The 26,861-nt window shown below is 44.0% G+C and overlaps 1 protein-coding gene across 1 annotated transcript in view; it reads right to left on the bottom strand.

The window, feature by feature from the left end:
• Window positions 1-22,867, bottom strand: part of PEBP4 (phosphatidylethanolamine binding protein 4) — a 119,115-nt gene extending 96,248 nt beyond the window's left edge. The window contains exon 1 of the mRNA XM_049769497.1: window positions 22,745-22,867. The gene's annotated coding sequence lies outside the window, so the exon portion shown is untranslated. The remainder of the gene's footprint in view (window positions 1-22,744) is intronic.
• Window positions 22,868-26,861: the final 3,994 nt, after the last annotated feature.

Below are 26,861 nucleotides of genomic sequence, written 5' to 3' on the forward strand. Positions count from 1 at the left end.
TTATTTGATTATTATTTGTATCTGCCACAAGACTATGATACTGAAATCAGGAACAGTGACTGTTTCCACTCACTATCCCATTATCCAGAAAAGCCCAAAGTCTGGCAATACGTATTTAAAAAAATATTTTAATAAATAAATAAAACATCTGGCCCAGTGGTGCTTTTGCTCATTTGTTCACTCATTCATTGACTTATAATAGCTGAGGGAGAGAGCTGAAGAAGTGAGCTTTGCCTTCAAGTCAATAGGAATCTAACAGGCTTCTGAGTGGATCAATATCCCAATAATTCAACTACCCTATGTAGGACCGCATATGTTCTAACCAGGTATGCAGCTAGAATTGCAGAAGTAAATCTGAGGAGAAAGTGATAAATTTGGCCCAAACTAAATGAAGAAGAACACAAAGAGGATATAGTCTCTGGCATTGTGCCCTGATGAATAAGGAAGTTTACTCAAGAGGGAGAACCACTGGGTATACCATCCCCCAAAACTATGGGGATGTGAAAGGGAGTAGTGAGTCCTTCTGAATTTAGGGGTGCAGGGTTTCCAGGGCTGAAGGGCCACAGAGGCCAGAAAAAGTGGGAGAAGGGAAAGGTTAGTTGTATCAGAGAAGCTTATCAATGGTGAAAATTGGGTGGTGGAGAATTTCTACAGGTGGAGATGAGGGTGAATGTGAGTGGGCCTGGGGTGGACACTGGTGCTTCTAGACTGAGATCTATGACATGTGGGTTGGCACTGCCCAAAGGGGCTATTCTAGATGCCAAGAAGTACTTAGAACTCATGAGTAGCACTTTCCTGACTGTTGCAAGTCAGCCCCTGAAGAGGTTGACGAATGGAGGGATGGAGGATGAGGTCTTTCCCCTCCAGCTCGGAGCACACATCTGCCACCCTGCTTTGAGTTTCAGGCCTCACTCTTCACCTTGATGCTGAGGCCTCTGTATGTGCCTCTTCCACGAGAGGGGTGAAAAGGATTCATCAGCAAAGGAGGAGATTTCAGTAGATGATCTTGAGTCCTAGAAGAACCCAAAAGGATGTGCCTGTTGTAATCAAGTCTTCAAATGTCTGTGCTTTCCACCGACGTGACATCCAGGGTCTTGCTGGCAAGGTTCCTTCCAGGGCTAAACTGCTTATTTGAGCCTGTGTAAGACCTCCCCTTTTCCCCAAGCTCAGAGCCCACACCATACACTGGTTCCTTTATTGCACCATGACACTCTGTCCTTGACCAGTGAGTGTGCCTCGTTTTAGGTACCAGGCTAGCAGCAGCTTCCATGCGCAAGTCCACAGGGATAGTCCAGATGAATCAATTTTAGCCCTCTTTTCCTGAATTATCCATCTTGGTCCATTCTTTCCCCCATTTATATCAGAAAACAGATCTTCACCGACACCTTTCCTATTTGTACTTGACTGTAGTTGTTATTCCATATAGCCTAGGGTTGTGTACCTCAACTCCTTCTTCTAGGAATCTGTGTGTGTGAAGCTCTTTCTTTGTAACCATCATTTCCATCACTGTGTCTCATATGCCAATGAAAACCAGCCCCAGCACAATTAAAACAGCTCTGGGCTTCTTGTGAGTCAGCTACTTATCAAGCCTATTTGGACACTATGAGAGACATGGGAGTATCTAGCACAGCTTTGCCCTCAAATTTTCACAGAGTTGTGGGGTCACTTGTTGCATTTCATGGTTCTCTATGGGGTGGATATCTCTAGGCCCTTGGCTTAGATCGAGGGTCTGAAAGTGATGCCTAGGCATTGGTGCTGTTTTGAAAGTTTTCTAGTGATACTATAGAATCAGGGGCAATCACTTCACTCCCAAAGTTCATGAGAAAAAAAATCCACCACTGACACAAACCAAGTTTTCTTCTTCTTGCATATGCATCTCATGAAGATGTACTGTAGCTGGGTTCCCTAATGCCAGGGACTCTGAGAATTCAGTGGCTTGAGCACTGAACAGGCTCAAGTCTAACACAGACACAGCCACACACACATACACAAGTTGCCCTCCACTCCCACTGTTCATTATGATGCTGGTTGGGATACAAATTTAGTCTATAGTGGGTTGGCTGTGTTTGAACCTCCCCCACAAAGTTCTGTATGGGAAATCTAGTTAAGAGCCTTCTTCCTGGGGGAGGCTCAGCTAAACAGCTGTTCCTCACCAGAGCTGATAGTCTCAGCAGGGTGCAGGTTAGTGTTGGCCCTTGAGCGTAAAGCCCTTTCATCCCTTAAAAACCAACTCACATTTCAGGCAGGTGTGCCGAAGAACAGCTATTTGTTTTCACAACTACCAAAAAAGACCCTTCCTGCTAGATGGACAGAGTTGGGATGGGCTCATGTCATGCTCTAGAGTACATGTTGGGAGGAGTGTGTTGATCAGATAACTTTCCTTCCTTCCTTCCTTGCGTTCCTCTGCTATAGAGGCTCAAAAAAATTCAATATATTGGATTCCTCAAACTTCGCTGTCCACCGAGGGAAAGTCATGTTCATATGAAGAAGATGCAAGAGTTCCTGGGAAGGGTGTTTACCCACTATACCTTTGTCCATTCCTCTCCTTCCTTCCTAGAATGTGTGTGATAATGGAGGTGTAGTGGTTAGCCTGTGACTAACAGAACAAGCATAAAATTGAAGGTCTATGAATTAAGGTTGGTGAAACAGAAAGATTGAAAAAATTTAAGTTCTTGAATTCTGAATCTTCCTGGAGTTGCCAATTATCTTGCTTATTGTATGAAACAAATCCAATGTCTTTAATTGCTAATGGTAAGATTTTTTTTCTGCCTTGTATCCAAATATGTTCCTACCTGAGGAATTCTTGCCATATATATATTTTTTTTTCATGATGTTTTGGCAAGTGAGATCACTCTTCAGAAGAGAATCCTGTCTATGAAAGATTACTTAAGTAAATGATCAAGGAGCTGGATTCTCCTGCTCTGCACAGAGGCTGTATTTTGGGGGCAAGTGACTTATTCTGAGAAATGTGTGACTGGTCTACAAAATGACAATGACAGGGTGGTTCTCAAAACATGTTGAAATTGGACTTAGTCCAATACTAAGTCCCTCTCTGGCTTGGTAGTTCTCTCCTTTCCCCTCCTATTTTCCAATAAACCTTTCTAATAAAAACTATGAGCTGCCATGTCGTCATCTGACCAGCAACATAGACTCAACTAGTCTCAGAAGAGATGAAAAATCACGGGCTACCCAGCAATCTCAGGAGGAGAGAACAAGTCAAGTCCGTGCCCTACTGAAGTCTTACCAGCTGCACATCCCATCCACAACCACCACTTGACCAACGACCCAGCTTCACCACTCAATCATGGAGCTTTGCAGAGATGACAAACTGAACAAAACTCCAGGTATGCCAATATTTGGACTGACATCTCCAGGACTTTTTTTTGGAGTGAGTGCAGGTACCCTACCTCCTCCTTCATGTACTTCCAGAAATACTGGAACCCGAAATCACACCACCCAAAAGCTTCAATATTGGCCACAGAACTTAGAATTCCTAAATTGCACAGCTGCATATGCAGCTACCTGACAACTCCAGTTTTTTAATACTGCTATTTCAGTAGGAACACACAATTTTAGACAGCATCAGGGATTCAAAATCAGTTAATGTTCAGAAACAAAACAAATAACAGAAAATCAACTAACAACAAATTGCTTAGCAAACTTTCTGATGATGACTTAATGACATTATTGCAAATTTATATTACTGTACTTTAAAGAAAATAATTTCATTTCCATTTATCTGCAAACAAGCAATATAAAATGTATTATTTGCCAAGGACAGGGTAAGTGTGGAATCTGGGGACAATGAGGGAGAAAATTTTACAATGATAATGAGATTGGCTAGGAACAAATGTGTTATGAGCAGCTATGTGATATATGGTCTTTAAATAAACATTTTTTTTTGTTTTTTGGGCCACACCCGTTTGACGCTCAGGGGTTACTCCTGGCTATGTGCTCAGAAATCGCCCCTGGCTTGGGGGGACCATATGGGACACTGGGGGATCAAACCGTGGTCCATCCGCTTACAAGGCAGACACCTTACCTCTAGTGCCACCTTCCCGGCCCCAAATAATTTAATTTAAAAATGCAAATATTTTTTAAGACTTATGCCAAGTCTATGGGTTAAGTTTTGTTACTGTGTACTAAGTTCCTGATAGTCCCTGAATGAGCAACTGTTTGATCAGAAGACTTCTTCCCTATTGCCTGTTCCTTACTGTCTGGGACTAGAACTGAGCACCTCGGCATTATCATGACCCCAGGAACACAGGTGCAAGAGAGAGGGTGAATCATACATGCAACCCCTGCCTCTCTTGACTTCCCTGGCAGGACTGGTTCCAGAGCCTTGGAACACTGGCAGAAATAGAATCATGTTTCCATAATGGAAACCTAGTCAGCAATTACTCAAGATCTCAAATGCCCTATCTCAAAAGTACAGGACTTTACTTTACTCCTTTAACTTCCATGCTGATTGTTAGGAGGGGTTACTTTTCTAGGAATCAAAATTGGCCCCTTAAAATGCATGCTTTAAGTATATATTCAAGAATTGCAAATTTGAAAATATCTGGCCTTGCACGGGACAGCCCCTCTGATATCTGAAGGTTACAGAGCCTCACAATGACATTCTAGTCAGGAAGAGTCTCTCCACACTAGTTCAGCCTACAAGTGCATCCTGCACTGTAGTGAAGACTTTGAATAATCCAGACTAGGAATCAGACATGTCCATGCTGACAGTAGTACTCTGGAACCCTCGGGACAAGCAGTGGGAGGCAATGGGGAGACCAGCAGGGAGAGGGGTTTAGGATGGGAGGTTAGTCTTCCTTGAGAAGGGGATAGCTAGGAAAGGATAATAAAAGATGACTGGGTCAATGTTGGCATTAAACACATATTGTCAGTCAGGTGAGGTCATGACAGGGTATGGCTAGAGTCATGTTAAGGCCAGGCGTGTCCACTGCAATGACAAATAGTCTCAGTAGAGATGCTGCTCTGCTGCTATGAATTCAGGTGGGGCAACAGAACCACATGGAGTTGGGAGAGTCCTCAGGAGGCATGAGCTAGGATGGGAATCTCATGCAGCTGCTGCATTGCCTTGGGTAAATTAACTAAACTCTCTGGGCATGGTATGTGGGTTTTTATTTTCTTTTGTTTTCTTTTGTTTGTTTTGGGTAACACCTGGCAGTGTTCAGTGCTTCTTTTGCACTCAGTGTCAACCCTGGCAGGCTAGATGATATAAAGTACCAAGGATCAAATGAGTGTCAGCCACATGCAAGGTAATAGCTCTACCTGCTGTACTATCTCTCTGGTTCTGGGACTTGCTATTGTCCCTGCAGTAGAGAAAGATCAATTATAGTGCTCTACTTGACCATGAATGCACATATTGAGTTATTAGTTGCTTAGCATAGGGTCCTGCCCTTGTTAATTAATCAATAAAGCCAGTAATGAGGAACAAGGAAGTGACTTCTCTGGGATTTAAAATCTTCCAAATCTTCCTCCTACAGAGAAAGGTAAACATGAAAGATTGATACATCTGGGGTCCACATTTACTCCTAACAACACAGTTATTTGTTTACATTGCTACAACTTCCTCCACACCTAGGTCTCTGGACACTTGTAATTTAAAACAGACATCCTACAAAAATGTGCTTGTTGGCAACACGTTCCCGCCTCTCTGAATCGAGTTGCCTTCTGCCACTGTGCTGTCCAGTCCTCAGGGGATGATGGTCCCTCCATAGCATCTGCCCATTCAGATGGCAGGGGCAGGAGCACTTCAGCCTGGCTCTTGGGCTGGCCGGCCATGGAGACTAGAGTTCAGTGTGTTCCACCCTCCTCAATGCCCGCACTTACTCCCAGCAGGCATAAGAAAGCCAGGGCACTTATTTAAATTTGAAAGCCATAGAAGCAGCCAAGTAGGCAGCAGAAATCACTGCATGTCAAGTGCTGAATTGAGATATTACCCTACAGCATGGGAAGGAGGGCAGAGGGAGGAAAGCAGAGGATGGAAGGCAAGAAGGCGACATGAAGGAAGGGAAGGAGAAATGCTCCAGTACCACAAAGGTGTGGGTCCTTCCTTTAATCTCGTTATTTCAGACAAATATCCCCAATTCAGTTTGTATTCAGGTCAACCCCATTCACCAGTTCTTCTTCTGACTTGCCTATTTTCATGACCCTCATTAGCATCTGACCAGCCAATCATCTTTGGCCTCCTCTCTCCCCTGCTTACATTGAATACTTTTGACTTTCCAGGTTATGATATCCATAGAATCATAACCCACACTAACATTTTTCACTTTCTTCATTCATTCTGACATCTTTGAGAGAAGTTTGACTAGTCTAGTCTCTCCTTCTGTGCCTTCTTACCACTAGTCAGAAAGCTCTCTAACATCATGGAGAACTCACCAGAAACTGTGACTTTAAGTGAAGTTATCACTGAATGACCAGTTATCCCAGGGACTAATGGATGTGAACAAAAGTTAACTCCCTTTGGTCTATTGCCAAATGGGTCCCATATCCCATTTGGTGAAATGAGTGGAAATCTATCCTGGACAGGATGCCCTTCCATTGGAGGAAAAAACTCATCCCACTCCATAATTACATAGACTGGAATAATTTGGAGATGCCAGTGAACCAGTGAAGCTAAGGTGTGTATCTCTTTGGGGTGTAGGAGGAAAGTGAAGTTCCAAAGAACCTCACTAAAGAAACAGAGAATGCTCAGATTGCACAGAGATCATGGCCCCATTGAGAATGAAAACTTTCTCCTTCTCAGTGTTATAATGAAATTGTTGGTGAAATGATGTTTTGGGAGGGCCTGCTTCCCCTCCACGTGCTCATTTGGTGCCACCTTCAATCAGAATGTTCTAGCAATGTCTTGTTTGTAAATGGAAAACAACAAGCATGAGCTTGATTTCCAGAACTTGTTCATTTTCACAGGTAAATGTCCACACCGTGGCCTGTCTAGGCTATAATGTTAGGTCACAGAATGTGGAGTTGGAAAGAGAAATGGAGAAATGGCTCTTGCAAGAATACAACTGACCAACTGGCTTTCTCAGTAATAGCTCACCATAGACTTGGAACTTAAACACTCATGATATCCCTTGTCCTTGAGGCCTTCCCACAACTTGTTCTCATCAGTCCATGCAACTGACTCCCCCACAGACTGGGGGTGCTTCTGATGCCCAATGTCATTCTTGCTTTCCCACTTTGTGCCTTTCTTCATACAGTCTAATCTCTCTTATTTTTCCTTCTCTCTTCTCTATTTCAAGACATATTTTAAGGTTCCCCCATTTCCTCTATAAGACTTTTTCTGAGCCAGAAAAGACGGCCTCATAAGAACAACATTTTGTTCAAGCCTTTTCTGGAATGTCTCTCACTGTTGGTTAAGTATCTGCATCTACATAGGTTTCTCTTGGATTATGATTTTTCTTGAAGGTGGGAACTATCCTTATTCTTCTGAAGTACCTAGGGCATTTTTAAAAAATATATTATCTGCTTAGGAAGCACCTGTTGAAACAGAACAAAAACAAGCCTTTGGATTTTGACAATAGAAGGTAGGCTATCAGAGAGGCAGGGTGGACAAGGGGTGGGGCTTTGTTGGGAGGGTGTGGTAACCCCATTCTAAATGAAAATCTTCACTCCTAAAACACAGTGTTATAGGGGGCCGGAGAGACAGCATCGAGATAAAGTGTTTGCCTTGCGTGCAGAAGGACAGTGGTTTGAATCCCGGCACCCCATATGATCCCCCGAGTCTGCCAGGAGTGATTTCTGAGCCTAGAGCCAGGAGTAACCCCTGAGCGCTGCCAGGTGTGACCCAAAAACCAAAAACCAAACCAAACCAAAACAAAAAACAGTGTTATAAAACAATAATACATTAAAAAGAAAAGAGAATTGATGATAAAGTTACCCAAATCCATCAGCATAAGATATTGCCTTTTCTTGTTCTAAAGGGGGGAAGAGTTGGACAATCTCATTGGATGTCTGGCCATGATCTTGCCTTGTCGTGGAGCCTTGCCCTTCATCGTGCTGAACTTTGGAGCTGAAGACTCAAACTCCTCAGCGTGGCCTCTCACTCACACACTCTACTAGGAAGTCAGCACAGTCAGACCTCCCTTCCAAGAGGATGGTGGGAAGTGTGGCTTAGACTGACTCTGGGCCAGCAAGCACAGCGTTTGCCTCTAAGCTGGGTCAGGGCATCAGTGACTGAAGGATCTGTAGCAATTGAACTGGAATTGGGGCCATTCTGGTAGGCTTGGTTCTGAGCTGCGGCTTGGCCTCCCATCACCAAGGCCCCTGGTGTGAAGGAATTTGAGTTCTAACTTTAGGTGGCTACGTGGCTGATGGCTGTGTTTGTGAAAATCTCATTCCTACTTTGGTGGCCCAGCTGGTGGGAACAGAACGGGTAGTCATGGGACTGTCATCATGTGCTGTCCAGGTTAACATGTAGCATTTCTATTACTATTAACAGACTTTCTGCTCCTCACTCCATCTGTTCTCTGAAATAATTGCAGTTGTACAGACCATGCCTTCGCTACAGGCAAGCTCTGGGGAAGAGGATAGTGCTTTTATGAGAAAAAAAAAGTGTTAAAAAATAACAGCAAACATGAGAAGAGAGTGGGAATGGAGCTAACAGCAGGTTTCCAATTTCTTTTGGATTCTGGCCTGCCAAGGTGGCGTTTTCACACTTGTTTGGGGTGACCAAGCCCAGTCCAGTCCAATGGGGGTGAGTGGCTGGGTGAGTGGCTGAGCCTTCTGGATGTGGTGTAAGTTACCAGTGGGTCCAGCTCTGGTGGGAGGCTGAGCCCTCAGTCAGACTGTCCAACTCGGATGTGATGATGGGGAGAGTGGGCCTTTGGAAGAGCCAGACAGCTTAAAAGGTTGGCATGGCCATGGTCTGGTGGGGGATGGAGGTACTAGTGGAATCAGGTCTTGGGGGAATCCAAAAGGACTTTGGTGGGTTCTGAGCAGCTGGTTTTGTCTTGGCTGTTTCCTACATACAAAACAGAAAGGGGCCCTCTCAAGGACCTCTACTGAGGGCTATTTGGATAATATTAAGAATTCTTCTAAGGGAGAACTGAGAGAGATATAAAGAATGACGAAGTCTTAGTGAATAAAATATAATGGCTATTTGAAGCTCTCTCTTTCCTAAATACTTGCCAATTTGAAGTGCTCTGATTTGTAAGTGTGATGTGTGAAGTTTCTGTTCTTCCATGGGATGCTAAAGAAAGAATGACTATACAGAGGCCTGTGTCTTTGTTCTGGTGTTTTCCAACCCTCCCTGCTGTTGTCCATATGTAGGACCAACACCAAGTGTTTTATCCACTGGAGTTAGATACAGCTCTCACCCCTATGGCCAAACCCCTTTGGAAAGGTCAGGGCAGGAGACCTTGTTGGGATTTTCATCAGTGAATTTAGCAGGAAGAGGAGATATATTAGGGATATACAGCCATGTGATTTCCATGTCTTCTTTGGAATCTAAGGAAGTGTTTTTATTTGGAAAAATCCAAAAGAACTGACTTGGTCAGCTGAAGATAAGACATTTCTTGGGCTGGAGCAATAGCACAGTGGTAGAGTATCTGTCCTGCATGTGGCTGACCAGGGATGGACCCTGGTTCAATCCCCAGTATCTCATATGGTCCCCATAGCCTGCCAAGAGTGATTTCTGAGGGCAGAGCCAGGAGTAACAATTGAGTGCCACCAGGTGTGCTCCCTCCCCCAAATAAAACAATACAAAACAAAAAGACATTTCTTAAGGGGAAATTTTTGTTTGGTGGATGCTATGCTATTCTCTAAATCTACAACATTACATAAGGGGTTGGGAGTTGGGCCACTCTCAGCTGTACTATTGGGCTACTCACTGTTCAGTGCTCACTCTCAGTACTCAGAGAACCATGCAGTGGTAATAATGGAACCCAGGGATCACCAGTCAAAGCATGAACTCAGGCCCTTTGACCTGGCTCCCAGGGTCCCTAAAATGATATTTTAAAAATTCTGGAAAGACACGGGTAGAAAGTCAAAGAAAGCCATCACCTGGGATAATAAGCACAGTGTAAAAACAATTTTCAGATATAAGTAGGTATTGCTTCTTTTCAACTTCCAATTGTATCCTCAAGTGGAAAGAATGTTATAGATAGATAAAACCAGATCCTATCAGGCTTTTGTCTAGGTCAGTGGTCGGCAACTTTTTTTTTCAACTGAGCCAAATCTCACTAAAACCACGATTGAAATTTAGTTTGAGAGCCACACAGGGCGCGCACTGACAGAGGCTAGGAGCAGAGTTCTGATTCCTGGAGCAGGTGCCCCGGCACACAGAAGAGCCAAATTAAAAGTGTAAAGAGCCACATGTGGTTCGCGAGCCGCAGGTTGCCGACCACTGGTCTAGGTCATCTCAAAATACAGAGGTGCAAAGGTAAATGTAGTCTTGCTGGCTGAGGAATTTTATTTAAAGAGTTGGATGCCAGGTCCAGAGAGATAGTACAAAGGTTAAGGCAAGTGTCTGACGTGACTGTGGCTGCTGCAATCCTGGTTCAAATCCAGACACCACACATGATCCTTGAAGCACTTACAGAAGTAACCCCTTAATATAGCTAGCTGTGGCCCCTCACACCTTAAAAGAAAAACATCAGAGAGGTGAGCTGAAGAGGCAGTACTAATAGTACAGGGGTAAGGTACTTACTTGCTTTGTATGTTCAAACCCTAGCATATAAAATGGTCCCCAGAGCACCACCAGGAGTGATCCAAAAACTAAAACAAATAAATTACTAAAAGTCAAAGAGGGAAGCTTTCAGCTTTTCCTATCTACTGAAACATTTTCATTGTGCTCTTGAAAAAAATCCACTTCTTCTTTGACCCAAGATTGAACTGGAAAGAGTGAGCTCAGAGTAGGTCTGTGACATAAGCTACTCTAGTCTGGGGGATTTATAAGCCCCCTCACTTCATGAGCTCCTCCAGGCCAGGCACTGGCACTTGGCTCATAGTCCTTGGGGTGTACAATACATATGCATGCTGAAAGCATGGTCAGACAACCAGTGACACTGTGATTCCACAACTAACCATGTTTCTTGTTGGAGCAAACCCAGAAGCACAAATGGATGGATTCAGCAATAGAACATTATTCCCACTTTTAAGGTAAGAAAACTGAAGTTTGGGGGAGTTTAACTACTTGCCCTTGGGCACAACTTTAGTACATGGTAAAAATAAGACTTAAACCCACTTCTGATTGCGAGGGTGAGGCTCCTCCACTGCCCTCTGAGAGGAAGAAAATAGAATTTCTGCAAAATGCAATACCATTCCTGTTAAGAGTTCTTTGGAAGATAAATAAATTAGTGGGAAGGGAAGCTGTGGTTATTCTTTCAAAGGTTTTTGCCAAGGTAACTTTAAAAAATAAGACTCTTGGGGCCAGGCGGTGGCGCTAGAGGTAAGGTGCCTGCCTTGCCTGTGCTAGCCTTGGATGGACCGCGGTTCGATCCCCCGGTGTCCCATATGGTCCCCCAAGCCAGGAGCGACTTCTGAGCACATAGCCAGGAGTAACCCCTGAGCATCACCGGGTGTGGCCCAAAAACCAAAAAAAAAAAAAAAAAAAAAAAAGACTCTTATGTATCTAAAACTTTGTCATTGATGGAGAAAGGCTAGAAAACAGCAACAAAGGTTCTAGATTGTTTTTTCTGGTTCAGCTCTAAACCTTTCCTTATACACTTTTGCATAAATTGAAGAAATGAGCCTTAGGTAATCAGAGGTTAGGAAATCCTTTGGCCTAGAGGGATGTGCAGATGGGAATGATTCCAGGGTGGCCCTGAGAGGCCCTGTGAGAGAACAGACACAAGGCCAATAAGGACAGGGGATAATAATCCTGGGAATTCTGAGAGGAGGAGGATGTCGAATCGAGAAAGTATATTGTGGTCACTGCAGACTGTGCTCTGGAAGTTGCCAAAGGCTGGCTGAGCTGGAAGAAAACTGGTGCAAAGGACTATGAGAAGAGTAATGCTCCACCTGCCAAGAGGCACAGGCTACTCAAAAGCCCAAGAAATGGTCACTGAATGCGTCAAGTATAAGAAAGGGAGATGGGCTAACCAGATTATTGAATGAATGAGTGCTAAACACAATATTTCTAATTCTATCCTGGAAGGCATAAATGGAGGCACTTAGACAGAAAGCAGACAATTGGGATGAAGGAACTGCTGGCATACACCCTAGGCAGAGCAGATAGAAACTCACCTACTTTGCTGTCCAAGAGGTGAGAGGCTGAAAATCCTATTTACTCTCTAAAAGGTCTGGAGAAATGTGGGTGGTAGCTTCATAATGGCTCTTTCCAGAAATCTTTAAGGTTGGTTAGCAGATAATGGGATAATAAAAAGTCTTGAGGTTTGGTGGCCAGCAGCATCCTAGGTAGACAGAATACAGATCACTTGGATTCCAGGTGTTAACTCAAATGGGGGATATTGGAGGAAGGAAATAGACACTGGTGAAGGATTGGTTTTGAAACACTGTATATTTGAAACCAATCATGATTAATTTTATAATCCATGGTGATGAAATAAAAATAATGACAAGGAATCATAAGCATGGATTCAGAGTAGAGTGACTATGAATTATACAAATAATTCCTGACTGACAATAGTCATTTCTACCTTTTGAGCATCAATAAGGAGAACTTTAAAACCAGCAGTTGAGTATGTGGAGCTCCAGAAGACTATTCTGAGAAGGTGGAAAGAGCATGTCTGTGTCTTGGGCTAGGATCCCTGCAGCAGGCTTGGGAAGCATATGCCAGACTGTTTCATGGCCCATGGGCCTGAGCACGCACAGGACAGTGATATCTTGAACTCTGGAGTTGCCATCCTGAGCTTCTTAATACTCTCTTAAGTAGGGGGTCTTGTATTTTCATTTCTCACAGATTCTGATTAGGAGCTACTCAGCCAGCATAATAATTTGGAAGAGGGGATCAAAGGAAAGACAAGGAAAAAGGCCAGTCAAAGTAGCTGGGTCCAAATGATACTAGGAAGTGGAACATGTGTAGAACGGTTGGTTTCCTAGGCAACTAGTTGCTCCATCTAAGTGTCATGCACGTGCTTTGCTAAAAACACTTCTTAGTGCAGAGAATAAAATAAGAGAAATCAGGCCCAGAAAGCCCTGCAACACACCTGATTTGTTCAGTAATCTTCTATATGGCCAATCCATGAGCAGAGCCATGTAGAAAAGTGGTGAGAGAAGACTTTCAGAGGTTTGGGCTCAAGGGGTTATGTGGGGTTGAATGTCAGCCTGTTCCTGGTCTTCATTTTCTGGACAGATGTGTTTTTGGAAAGACTAAGTAGTGGCTTTGGGTTCTAATAAGGGCCACTCCTGAATTATTTGGGAAACTCAAAGAGGTTGGCCTCTAAATCAAAGGTGAGAATGATATTGGGAGGAGTGAAAAAGAGTTAATAGGAGCAGGCCCAGGCTATACACCCTCCTACATTGCCACCACACGGAAGAGCATCTATCACCTCACTCTAAAGGAATTGGGAAGACTTAATCTCTTCTGTTTCAGAATAAGGTGCCATTTTTTCTTTCGTATTGTCAGAAATTAAACCCCAAACTTCATGTGTATAAGGCAGGTATTCTAACCCTTAAGCTACACCTCTGACCCCAAAGGTACCAATTCTTGGCAGAGTCTTTATTAGTGTGGTTGTGAAACAACAATGCCAAACTCCTGAAATCATTCAACTTAGTGTTATTATTGTCCTGGAAGATAAATACAGAAGAAACCCCAAAACAAGGCCCCTAAAATTCTTCACAAGCACTTACACAGCTATATATAAACTGTCTTTTGTGGTGGGGAGAAGAGTAAGAGCCCCATTTTGGTGCAGAGATATTTGGACACTGCCAGGCCCTCCATTCCTTTCTTTACCAGCTCTGTGGCTTTCTAAGGGAAATGTTCTGCCACCCTTAAGGTTGAGGCTTCATCCACACTCCAGTGATTCACCCAGACTTGCTCTGCCCTCCTGCCCCATGAAGCATCTCTCACTTTCCATTCAGTTGTCGCCGGACACTACTTCTTCCGCAATCTGTCTTCTGATCAGACTGTGGGCAACTCTGAGCAACTGCTCAGTTATCCTCAGGACCTGGCAGGCAGTCTGGTCAGGCGGGAAGTGAAAGTATGAATCAGCATGAGGGGTGCATGGGCTCCTGCTGGCTCAAAAGAAAGAACTTGGATAGAGTGAGAGAGGAAGGGGCTATGGAAAGAGGATGAATACTGTCTCTCTCTGTGCCCTCAGACTGTTCCCCTGCACCTGCTCCACACACCATGCACACAAACACATGAGCATACTCAGCTCAAAGTGTGAGGCAGGAGAAGCAGTGAGCACAAGGCAGTGAGCACTTCACAGGAAATGAACCAGCTGCTAGGGCTGGGACCGAATCTCATCCTGTGAGACCTGGGTCAGTCCCTTTTCTAAGTTTCCATTTCCTGGAGTAGAAATGGTGAGTTTGGGCACTTAGAAGTCAGGGTCTCTCGCTTTGCTGTTTTTTTCCCCATTGAAGGTCTCCCACAATGGTGCTGAGTATGGGGATACAAGTCTTGGCATTTTATGTTCAGGCTGGAATTGGGCTTCAGTAAGCCACTAAGATGGGGCTAGAACAGTTGTCACCCCTGTCTTAAAAGTGTCCTAAAAGTGCTGATTCCTTGGGGCTGGAGAGAAGTACAGGGATTAAGGCACTTACTTACATTGCACTCTGTGAACCCTGATTTAGTCCCAGCACCCCATATGGATCCCTGAGCAGTGGTAGGAGTGAGCATAGAGCCAGGTGTAAACCAGAAGTTTTGGGGGACACTGTTCAGGGAGGGGGTCACTGCTCAAGGAGGGGGGGCCTGTTTCCTTCCAGGCTGGAAACTAACCAGATTTCTCAGAATTACTGGAGCAGGAAGGGTGGGGTGAAGGGCCTGGTTAAAGGCCTGAATTAATCCCCATAATTAATCCCCATAATCCCCATAATTCTCAAGTACTGTCCTGTGAGGACACCAGCCTGCAGATGTGACAGTCCCTTTGTGGCTGCAATGGCCACCCCTGGACACCAGGACCAGTGAGTGTGTGGAGGGAGGCCAGATGCCTGAGACTGGGTGGGAAATACTTGTGACCCCACTGTGGTCTCAGAGTCACTGATGGCAGGACACAGACTGCTCTGAGCTTGGGACACTGAGCTCTGGAGGCTGCACAACTGCCTCTAATGCCTAAATCTTCCCAAAGAGCCTTACAATATGGGTCTTTTATGTGCTGCTCTGCCCCAATGCTAAAGTGTTTTTATTCTCTGTCTCTTTTTTGGGGGGAATTCAAAAGCCGTTTTATGCCTCATTACCTGCACACTGTGAGTGATGTCTGTCGGTCCATGTGCTGTAAATACCTTAAATCATGCTTCATTAAGAATATCTATGGTGCTATTAAAGAGCTATAATAGACAACGAGTTAACAGATGATTAAAGATGAATTCCATTTGTGTCAGTCACCAGCCGGAGAGACGAGACACTGCTGTAAGTTCTCAACTCATTATCCAAGAGAGCACAGCTCTCCCGACCTCCTGCATCCATGAGGAGGAGAAGGCAAAGGGGGAGCCTGGAGGACCAGCAGAGGAGAAGCAATAGGCATAGCTAACTGGGGATGAAGTGAGGAGCCCTGGGGCGGGGAAGGCCACGTGTGCACCATGTGCCTACGTGTGTGTGCCTGTGCAGCCTCACTCTTGCTCTGTGTCACTGCCTGACACCATCAGCTCTGCCAGGGTGTTTTCATGCACAGAGACAAATTTCACTTGGAGCCACGAGAAACAGATCAATCTTGAGTGCTGGTAACTTGAGAAAATCAGGCAAGTGAAAAGGAGGTGAAGGATTTCTGGGTTGGAGACCCAGAGCACATAGAAGGGGGATTTTCAGTACTAGCAGGTAGGATTAAAGGAGAAATTTCCCTTCCTGGGTCTAAAAAACAAAGGTAAGTTTTAGTAAGGAAAATTAATAGTTTGGCCTAGAGTCGGGCTTGCTGCCTTTAAGTTTTGGGTGGTTTTGTATGTTTGTTTTGGTCACACCCAGTGGTGCACAGTGTTTACTCTGCTCTCAAGGATCAGTCACTCCTGGCAGGATTTGTGCACTGTATGGGGTATTGGGGATTGACCCCACGTTTGGCTGCAAGGAAGGCAAGCATCCTACTGGGTGTACCATCAATTTTATTTTTGGGGGGTTCTTTTGGAGTTACACCTGGTGGTGCTCAGGGGTTCCTCCTGGCTCTGCACTCAGAAACCACTCCTGGCAGGCACAGGGGACCATATAGGATGCCGGGATTCGAACCACCGTCTGTCCTGAATCCACTGCAAGACAAATGCCTTATCACTGAGTTATCTATCTGGCCCCAAGAGTCTCCCTTTAAAGAGAGGTCTTTAAAACTGAAAGAGCATCTCCCTTAGAGACACTGGTCACTGTCCTATCAGAACCCGGACTCTCCCCTCAATACCGTAGTGAGGTCCAGACAGAGATGTGCACTGGATGGCGCTTGTCTCCTATGGTACTGAAACGGGCTAAATTCAGATAGCTAAAAGGACAGATCAGGGCAGAAATAAAGGTAAGCACAAGGCAGGTCTTACAGACAGCACCCTTGATAGCATCTTTCTCATTCTTTATCAAAAAGGTGATGGACGACCAGAGAGCTAGTTCATCAGGTTGGAATATATGCTTTTTAATGCTTTTTTGTTTTTGTTTTGTTTTGGGAATCACAACTGGAAATTCTCAAGTATTTAATCTTGACCCTGCATTCAGGAATCACTCCTGCAGTACTCAGAGTATATAAGGAATGCCAAGGATGGAACCCTGTCAGTCACATGCATGGCAAGTGCCCTACCTATTATTGTACTATAACTCCAACCCAAGGAACACAGGCTTTGCATCCAGAAACCCATAAAAGTAGCTTCACTCTCTGGCCCTGAATAGTCCCCGAGCACCATCAGTGTGACCCCTGAAAACTAAGCCAACAGTAGGCTAATGTGCCCAACCCAGATGTTACCTAAAAGAAAGATGTCTAACAGGTGAAGAAGCTGGGGGCATGGGTCAAAAGAGATCAATGCCATCGACTGGCTGATGGGCACCAGGTGCATGGGTCAAAAGAGATCAACGCCATCAACTGGCTGATGGGCACCAGGTGCCTTCTATGTGCAGGTCATGTTTCTGGCTGGGATGAGCCAAGAAGCGCTGCAGACACAGTTGTCACCCTCACAGCACTTTACAGCATGGACATGACAACCGCACACAGAGGGAGAGGGTGCAGCTTGGGATTAGCAGCCTCTGTGGAATCTGAGCCCTGCTGGTGCTAATGATAACACACCAGTTCTTCTTGGCATCTTCTGACCCAGACGGTATTTTCGTGCCCACTGCCAAGTTATACTGGCTCTGCCGACAACGCCGATGTGTGGCATTATGCTGCTCACGTCTCCACTGTTGCTGTCGTGCTCTCTGACATCCTGTGTGTCACCTGCTATGCTGTGTTGAATGTGCTACTTGGCCTGGAGTGTTACTACAGTCTTCACATCTACTTTTATGCAACTATTAAAAAAATTCTTTTTAAAGATGTCAAAATCTGATGATCCTGATTTGTTCCACGGAGTAACGTTGCTGTGTCCATGGCTGTGATCTGTTTGCAGTTGCCGCCTAGGAATGAAGCCAGTTTGGGAGCAGGTTGGGAGTATATACCTGAGGAGCTATAGGTGGACACTGCATGCAACATGGGCAGATTTAGTTGGAGATGATGGTGCAGAGGACATTGTCTGACTTAGCACATTGCAGGTTCCCAAGTATCCCCAAACATACTGACTTACTGGACCCCTAGAAGCCCCGAGAAGGGAATATCTGACCATCACTCTTTGAAAAAAGATGTCTGTAGATCAGGGGAAGTGAGGGGCCATCAAGCCAGATCCTTGAGCTTCTCCTCCAAAATCTTCTTTGATTTCACTGGACAGCAGCACTTGAAAAACATGAATGCAATTGGTGATGTGGGTAAAAGGGCACCAGTACATGCTGACCACATCTCAAATGAAAATAACAGATCAAAGGGGATGGGAATGGTGGGTGGGGAGACCCCGTGATGGAAGCAAACCAAGGGTTCCTTTCTGGAGTGAGAGCAGTCTGTTGGGAGAAGTGTGAAGTGGAATGAGGTGATGGAAAAGATGCAATGGCGGCCCAGAGCTATCTATGATGTGCCTTTTAACAGAAACTCAAAGCAGTGCCACCTACCAAGGGTTTCTGCTTGGCCTGAAAAGGCGCACATTGTTGCAGGATGTGGCACATGTGTGTGAACTTGGCTAAAAAGCAAGGGCTCTGGGCCCACACCTGGGTGTGGAGCTTGCTGTCCTTTCTTCTAGGCTTAGTTCTTCATTTGTGTAAACAAGGTTCTAATACCCTCTTCCCCACAGAGATTAAGATGACATGAAGCCCTAATGGAGAGGAAGCAGTGAAGCCCAGCTAGAACACATGAAATGCTATATGTACACAGGACTTTCTGCCAGGCTCAGCTTCCCAGGACCCTTGGCTCAGGGGAGGAGGAGAAGCCTCTGCTGGGTTCCCAAGTTCTCTTGCAGTGTGATCCCAGTTTAGAAAGGAGTTGGAATAGACTTGAATTCAGAATCCCGGCATCGTGCCATGTCCCACTTCCAGGAAAAGAAACGAGCTGGTTGGAAAAAGAAAACAGACTCAGAAGGCATCTTGGGCATCCAACAGTTCTTAGGAAACAGCATTTGGGCAAACAACATTGAATCAGCAACACTTGGATCCTGTTTCCACTGACAGCTTCAAAGCTGAAGGTTCTCATGGGGTCCCCTTGAAGGCAACCTCTCAGGAGCAACACCAAATAAATCTCACCCGGGCCCAGAGTCTTGGCGTCCTACTGCACCCAGTGTATCTTCAGGGCTTCTAGTCTGTTCTCACCAGCAGAATGCCCTGACATTGCTGGGCTTTCCCAGAAATTGGCTGCAGAAGTCCCCGAACCAGGAGCCCAAGAAAGTGGCTTCCATTTAGGTGGCACTGGGCCACCTGAGGTCTTCATTTAGACCTTTGAATTCCAGTTTCTTTTGGATTTGAGGATAAATTCGTTCTTGCCCAAGAGAGTATTGGCACAGTCAGTGACAAAGGGCTTGGGATTTTAGAAGTAAATGCTGATAACTGCAGATCATCTTCTATAACTTTATTATAGCACAAAAGAAACCAGGACTTGGGGAAGAGGAAGTGACTTTCCCAAGGCCACATAGTCAAAAAGTTTCAGCACCTCTATGTTCTCCTCTGGGTCAGGATTAATTGAGGCTGACTAGAAACAGAAACTCCTTTCCTAACGTATTGGAATCTTATCACCCAGAGTTGCCAGAAAAAGTGGATCACATGCAACTCCCAGAAAGCACAGGAACATGTATTGGCCCTGGTAATTGAATCTGAGTGCGGAGAGACATCCCGGCGCACCGCAATTGAGTTAAGTGGAAAATGTCATTTCCGTATTGTTAGAAGCCTTCTCAGCTCAAGCCCTGGATCATTTACTCCAAGCACCTGGTGGTCTCGTGCGTCTGACCCCGGTTCCCAGCTGAGCTGTGGGCCAGCTGAAATCGGTGCGTGGGGCAAGAAAGGAAATTAATTTTTAGTCCCTGGGGACTGTAGCAGGTCACTCAGCAGACAAGGATTATACAGACCTGGAGAGAATAGAGCACAGCCTCCCTGGGGAGTTACTGAAGTCCGAAGTCACTGGAAAAAAGAGGCTGGGGTTGGCGGAAACCACCCTATGGCAGGCAACCCCATCATTCAGACTTAATGAACAGTATTTGGTGCAGATTTAGCCTCTTGCTGATTTCTCTTCCGAATATTTAATTTCAAACTCCTGCCCTCCACCTCCAAAGCATCAACCTTTAGAAAGTTCAAGAGCTGAATTTCTTTCTTTCTTTTTTTTTTCTTGTTACCTCTACCTGTTGTTCTGAAACAAATTGCTTTCGTGAAATGGCCCTGATCAGATTCCACCAACCAATCTCCTGAGTTCCCACTCCACCTTCAAAGATTTGCAAAGGTCTGTAAATCTCCTGGTTCCCTTTCCCTGTATAAAGGGGCAAGTCTGCCTCTACTTTCCCCTTTTTAGTGGTTGATAAATGAACAGTAGTACAAACACACCACCACAACGCCCAACCAGAAAAAGCCTAGAAAAAAAATCTGTTTCCCAACATACACTTGGTTCCAGCAGTCTTTTGTGAGTGTGAAGAAAATATGAATTATGGTGCCTGGCCGTGCAAAGTCCCTGCTAAAAAGGAAAAAAAAAAATAAGAAAGAAAATGCTACATCTGTTTCCATTTCACTTGCTCACATGTTTAAATACATGGATGAAGCAGCCTCTAATTGATCAGATCCCGCGAAATTAACAATAATTTTTTAAAAAGACTAAAAGAATAACCTGATGGCAATATATTTTTTTTACCAAAACTGCAAATATTAGGATGTGCCCGTTAATGTGTTCCTTCCTACCCAGTTACATTCCTTTGCAAAACCTGGTGCTATGGGGGAAAAAGTGGAGTGAGGCCTCAGAAAAAGGAACAGGGCATCATTAGCACAGTGAGAACCCTATCAGCTACAGCAATTACCAGCCCGAGCAGCCTCTAGGCTGCCAGGCGCTTTCATTACTAGGGGAGTAACAGGTCACTCACCTCTAGCTTCTGTCTCTGACTAAAACAAGCATTTTCTGCACCGAGAACTCTGGCTTCATTTAAATCTGTAATTGCTTTGATTTCAGTATGTATGGAACATGGAGAATTCATGACTAAGAAATATATTAGTCAATAAGTTTGCTACTTTCATGAATCATTAGTCCGTCCTCATTTCAGTCCTTCCTCACACAGACCTGAACCAGGGTAATCAGTTTCTTTTTTCTATTTGTAGGGATCAGTGAAATTTCCTTATAAGACCACCTTTTTTGGGGATAATTAGTTTCTCCAGGTCGAAGAGTGGGTGGGAGTTGGAGCATACAAAAGTGGGAAGTGCATTCCTGCCTGGAGATAACGGGGTTGGGGCAGTGTTGGGCACACACCAAGGGCTCACTGCCAATCCTTACTGTTATTTAAAGCTTTTAAAAAAACTCTTCAAATTTAGACACCTATTAGCTCAAGATCTCTAAAGCAAGTAGAAAGGCATTTTTCTCCCAAAGAGAGGATGGCAAAGCTGGTATTTTTGCCCAGAGCCAAAAAGGGCTTCCCTATCTTCTCTCCCCTGCATCCTTTCATTGGCTATTTACAAAAGAATTCTTTTGTTAGGGGACACTCAGCATGGTGAGCCAAAATGACCTTTCTGAGGGCACTGGGAGGCCAACTTCTGAGCTCAGTTTCTTTTCTTGCCTCTTGGTGGCCCAGCAATCCTTTTTTGATGCTGTAGTCCATGCTGAAATACACAGATGGGTATTATTTGGGCAAGGAAATGCATCCTCCAAAGCTGAGGAGGGTCTGTGCAGACAGATGAACTCACAGGAGAAGCATTTGAGTTGGAATAATATTACTTCAACCAATCCTAGGTTTGGTCATGAGTCCGAGTTATCATGAACCTCCCAACACCCAAGGCTAGAATCAAAAAACAATATGAAATATTCATAGAGAAGAAGAAAATTATCCACCCAACAAGAATGAATATAGGGAATGTCACACACAGACCAATGATACAGAGTCAAGCGATGAAACATCTCAATGCATCCTGGTGCTAAAGAACTAGACCTGATTGGCCCCTGAGGAGTGGCTTTGAGATGTCTCTCAGGGGACCAACTGTCTTCATAATCTCCATCTTCTCTTGGGGCTTCACCAAGAGTTAAAATATCCTCATATCTGTGGCCTCTGGGGCATATGAGGAATGGCCCTCAATTTCCCCCACAATCCGGTAGACACAGTAGTGTCACCAGGAAGGCAGGGCTACAAATCAGCCATGTGGCCCCTTCCCAGGAAGTTCTGGTAGAACAATTGTCTCTGAGCCTTGGTGGCACCCAGGGCACCCACACTCTGGCCATGGAATGATCAGGTTCTGGGACGATCAGGGAGCAGAAGAGTTAATGTCTTTTTTCCTAGTCTTCACTGAGGGAATTTGAATTCTTGATCAAGCGATTTGTCAGGATTGTTGTGTATTTACTATAATTACAGAACATCAAATGTGCATTGACGTAATTACCATAAATATGTGTAAAGACATTATAACGTGTAATTATGTCATATAATTCTTTAATAAAGCATGCAGAGGCAAAATTACTCTGCACATGCTCAGTGCACATCTTTTTCTTGCTAATTCCACCAAGGGTTTTATTGGCTCCATTCTTTCCCTTCTTCTAAATTAGATAGTTTTTCCCATTTAGAACTAGTAGAAGAATAAAGTTAGAATTTATATGTGAGCCAGCTTGTACATGTGCACTCCAACACACACACACACACACACACACACACACACACATACACACATACACACATGGGTAGAATTCAGAAACATTTGCAAGCCCAGGAAGTGGTGTCATGGTCCAGGTGTCACATATATCAGCCTGAAGCCAGATTCCATCTGCAATGAAAGAGCAACACCACCATCAAACTCAATCTCTCTCCTCTTTCTCTGTACCTCCCTCACCCACAAATTCCCTGGGTTGACCTCTGTCCTTGCACCAGCACAGGACACACAGATGTTGGTGGAACTGAGAATCCCAAGAGAGGGATGTTTGGAAAGAGATTAACAGGATGTGGAATCAGCAAACTTTGAAAGATTTGAACAAACCCAGAGATGTTCCAGCTGAGTCTGAACTCAAAAGATTGCCCCCTGAAGACAGACCAGGTAGAATGTCCTTTCCAAGTTCTCAGAGAAACTGATAAGGGGACTGTGCTTAAAAGCACATTTCCCTGTTCCCTCTTTATACCCCAGAGGCCTCTCTGAAGGTGGTTCTGGGATTAAAATAACTTCAGGTATTTTGTTCCTGGAATTCAGGGTTAGATTAAGTGGGAAAGAATACTTTAGAGAATGTTCCCCCAACCACCACCCAATTATATCAGAACAGGGATCACAGAGGAAAAGAGGGACAGTCAGACCATGCAAAAACAGACAATTTTCCATACCAAAACGCAAACAAGGAAAACCATAAATACAGCAAGAAGTAGACAAAAGACCAAGCAAGTAGTTGTAATATATGACCAAGGAATTATATCTATAATAGTAAAAAATTTTCTGGCTGACTAGAAAGAGAAAAATATGAATAGAAAATAAACAGAAAGATCACAAAATAAATACAAATGACCAAAAATCATGTGAAAATAATCTAGTCTAACTCACAGTCAAAGAGGGAAATAGGGAAATACTACGTTTTTACCTATCAATTTGAAAATTATTTAAACAAAAATGTAGTTATAATAGTTGGTATTACTAAAGTGTTGAAGTATTGGTCTAACTTTCTGAAACCAATTGGGCAATAAATATCAAAAACTTTGAAAGTATGCACATCCTTTGACTATTAAATCCTTTTTAAGGATTTAATTCTGAGAAATATAAAATTTAATTAAAGGTATTTGTCTAAGTTTCCCTGACAACAAATTCTTTTAGTAGTGAAATTAAAAAGTCCCCAGAAACAACTCAATGTCCAGCAATGAAAATTGGTTAAATAAAATATTGAAGTTCATAATCCTGTGAAATACTATTATTGAGTCATTAGACATGATAGGTGGGTACTTGATGACATATATGGATTTGATATTATGTTAAAATTAAATGATAAATCGGTATATAAAGCAGGATACAATTAATAAGGGAGAAACATTTGGAGGAATTACACTTATATCACTACTAATAGTCATCTTTTGAGCAAGGAAGCATCATATTTACTTTTTCTCCTTCCATTTTTCCTCTCTTCTTATACCCTTCCTTCCTTTCCCCCTTTTATCTCCACTCTTTTATTTCTTTCATGTTTTTAAATCTGTGTCATTCAAAATTTTATAGTGAAAAATTGAGCCACTGTTAAAGCACACTATGTAGAAAATGCACTTGGACATGAGCACACATACGTTTGATTTATTGCCCTTATGCTGCCAGAAATAATGTTCAATTTATAGATATAGTCTTCACACCAAAGGCTACATCCACCCTTCCAAATTGTTGACAAACCACCGCTGTGGCATGCAAGATTCATAGCAAGTAAATGGCAGAACCGGAGGTAGAGGCCAGGAGTTTGGCTTGCAGGGGTCTCAAACTCAATTTACCTGGGGGCTGCAGGAGGCAAAGTCGGGGTGATCCTTGAGTGCAAAGTCAGTAGTAAGCCTTGAACATTGGGGGTGTGTGACCCAAACAACTAAAACAAAACAAAACAAAAAAAGATTCCTCTAGGGCAGGGCCACAAAATATTGTACGGAGGGCCGCAAACGGGCCTGCGGGCCACGAGTTTGAGACCCCTGGCTTAGAGGATCCTTGAACCAAGAATTGATATGATGAATCTTTCTATCAAAACTACAGAGAGGATACTAAGTAGTAGATCTTCTGCAGCTGATTTTTATGGAATGTGACAAACAGAACCAAATAGGAAAGTGGAAACGGGTCACTGAGCTGTAAAAGCAATAATTAACTAGTATCATGCACTTCTCATGAAATTTTCTTTGCATAGGTCTCATTTGGCGCACATTTAAGAATGTGTACAGAGTGAGGAAACAGAGCCATAGAAATGAAGACGTGGGACCGAAGAGATAGCATGGAGGTAAAGCGCTTGCTTTCATGCAGAAGGTCATTGGTTCAAATCCCGGCATCCCATATGGTCCCCTGAGCCTGCCAGGAGCTATTTCTGAGCCTGGAGCCAGGAGTAACACCTAGTACTGCCGGGTGTGACTCAAAAACAAACAAAAAAATGAAGAAGAAGCAATAGGCAAGGTGGTCACTTGCAAGAACCACCTAATTGTGATTTGCCCAGGGACTGGGCTTCAGAAGGCCCATGATCAGGGCATTCAGGTGTCAAGTCCATATTTCATGGGCCAATGATGGAGTACATTCTGTTGGGATCCCAAACATTTATCTGGCATTTTCTGGAGTCTGGGGCTTGTGAAACAGCTTTGAAGAAACCAGGAGTGAGACATTTCATTCCCACTGTTTGGATAATTAAGGGGCTCCCCAGAGAGAATGTGGTTCCTTGACTGTACAAACCAAAGAACTCATCAAAAGGGGGATGACAGAGGCCAAAACGAGGAAGAATGAATTCAGATTCCGGTATTTCTCCTTGTGCAGTTTCTGTCTCTGACGCTGCGCACAAAACATAAAGGTCACTAAGGGAAATTCAAGGGAATTTCACTGTTTGTTAGCACTGTGGCTCCAGGAAGAACTGGCTGAGTTTTACTAAGTGACCACTATTGCTAACTTTAGAATTTTTCTGAACCCCAAAAAAGGAATTTTTCTCCTATTTTCCTTTTGGAGAGTGGTGTTAAAAGGGGTATATACAATAGGGCCGCATTTTGCAAATGTTGAGTTCTAGCACCCCTGGAGTAAATGCAGTACTTTGCATTTATCCCTTAATGCAGATTTCAAATCATATCAGTCATCTTCTCAATATCCTTAGAAACGAGGAGATAAAAACAAAGACTTCATCATGAAATTTTCCTATACATGGATGTACAAGGTATCTATTATGCTGAGTGAAATAAGTCAGAGGGAGAGGGATAGACACAGAATAGCCTACTCATCTTTGGGTTTTAAGAAAAATTAAGGACAATATTGTAATAATGCTCAGAGACAATAGAGATGAGGGCAAGAAGACCGGCTCACAATTTGAAGCTCATCATAAAGAGTTATGAGTGTAGGGGCCAGTGAGGTGGTGCGAGAGGTAAGGTGTCTGCCTTGCAAGCACTAGCCAAGGAAGGACCGCGGTTCGATCCCTCGGCATCCCATATGGTCCCCCAAGGCAGGGGCAATTTCTGAGCACTTAGCCAGGAATAACCCCTGAGCATCAAATGGGTGTGGCCCAAAAAACAAAACAAAAAAAAAGATTTATGAGTGTAGTTAAGAAAATAATGACACTGACAACTATCATGATAATCTTAATGAGAGAAGTAGAATGCTTGTCTTGAATACAGGCAGGTGTGGGGAAGAAGGGAGGGGGGCATTGATGGTGGAATGTTGCACTGGGGAAGGGGGGTGTTCTGTTTATGACCCAACTACAATCATGCTTGTAATTATGGTTTTTTTTTTTTTGTTTTGTTTTTTGTTTTTGTTTTTGTTTTTGGGCCACACCCGGTGACGCTCAGGGGACTCCTGGCTATGCGCTCAGAAGTCGCTCCTGGCTTGGGGGACCATATGGGACGCCGGGGGATCGAACCGCAGTCCGTCCTAGGCTAGCGCAGGTAAGGCAGGCACCTTACCTTTAGCGCCACCGCCCGGCCCCGTAATTATGGTTTTTAAGTAAAGATTTTTAAAAATAAATAAAAAGTTTAAAGCATTAAAAAAAAACCCAAAGACTTCAAGAAGACAGCGAGGGCTTTTATGCATGTCGAACAGATAAGGAGCTTGATGTAAACAGCTTCCTTATTGCACCTTGCTCACTGCTACCTCTAGAAGCCAGCATTGCATGGGTGTCTCCAGGACACCTAAGATAGAAAAATAAAATAAACTCCAACATTTCATAGACAATGCATTTCTATTTGCAACTGGTCATCATTATTGTCCTATGCTGAAAAAACCCCAGCTTTGATGCAAAATAAGGCAGCACCTGTCAATGACACTCATCTTTCCCTGGGTAGCATACACCCCAAAAGAAAGTCAGGTCTTGAAAATCCAAGTGGCTTCTACTAAAGTTATTGCTAAGTACAGAGCTTGTGGCATGGAGGTTACTTCTGAATGCTCAATTGGAAAGAAATCAGGCTAATCAGATAGA

This window comes from Suncus etruscus, chromosome 3 (genome assembly GCF_024139225.1).
Source record: "Suncus etruscus isolate mSunEtr1 chromosome 3, mSunEtr1.pri.cur, whole genome shotgun sequence".
Taxonomy (NCBI): Eukaryota; Metazoa; Chordata; class Mammalia; order Eulipotyphla; family Soricidae; genus Suncus; species Suncus etruscus.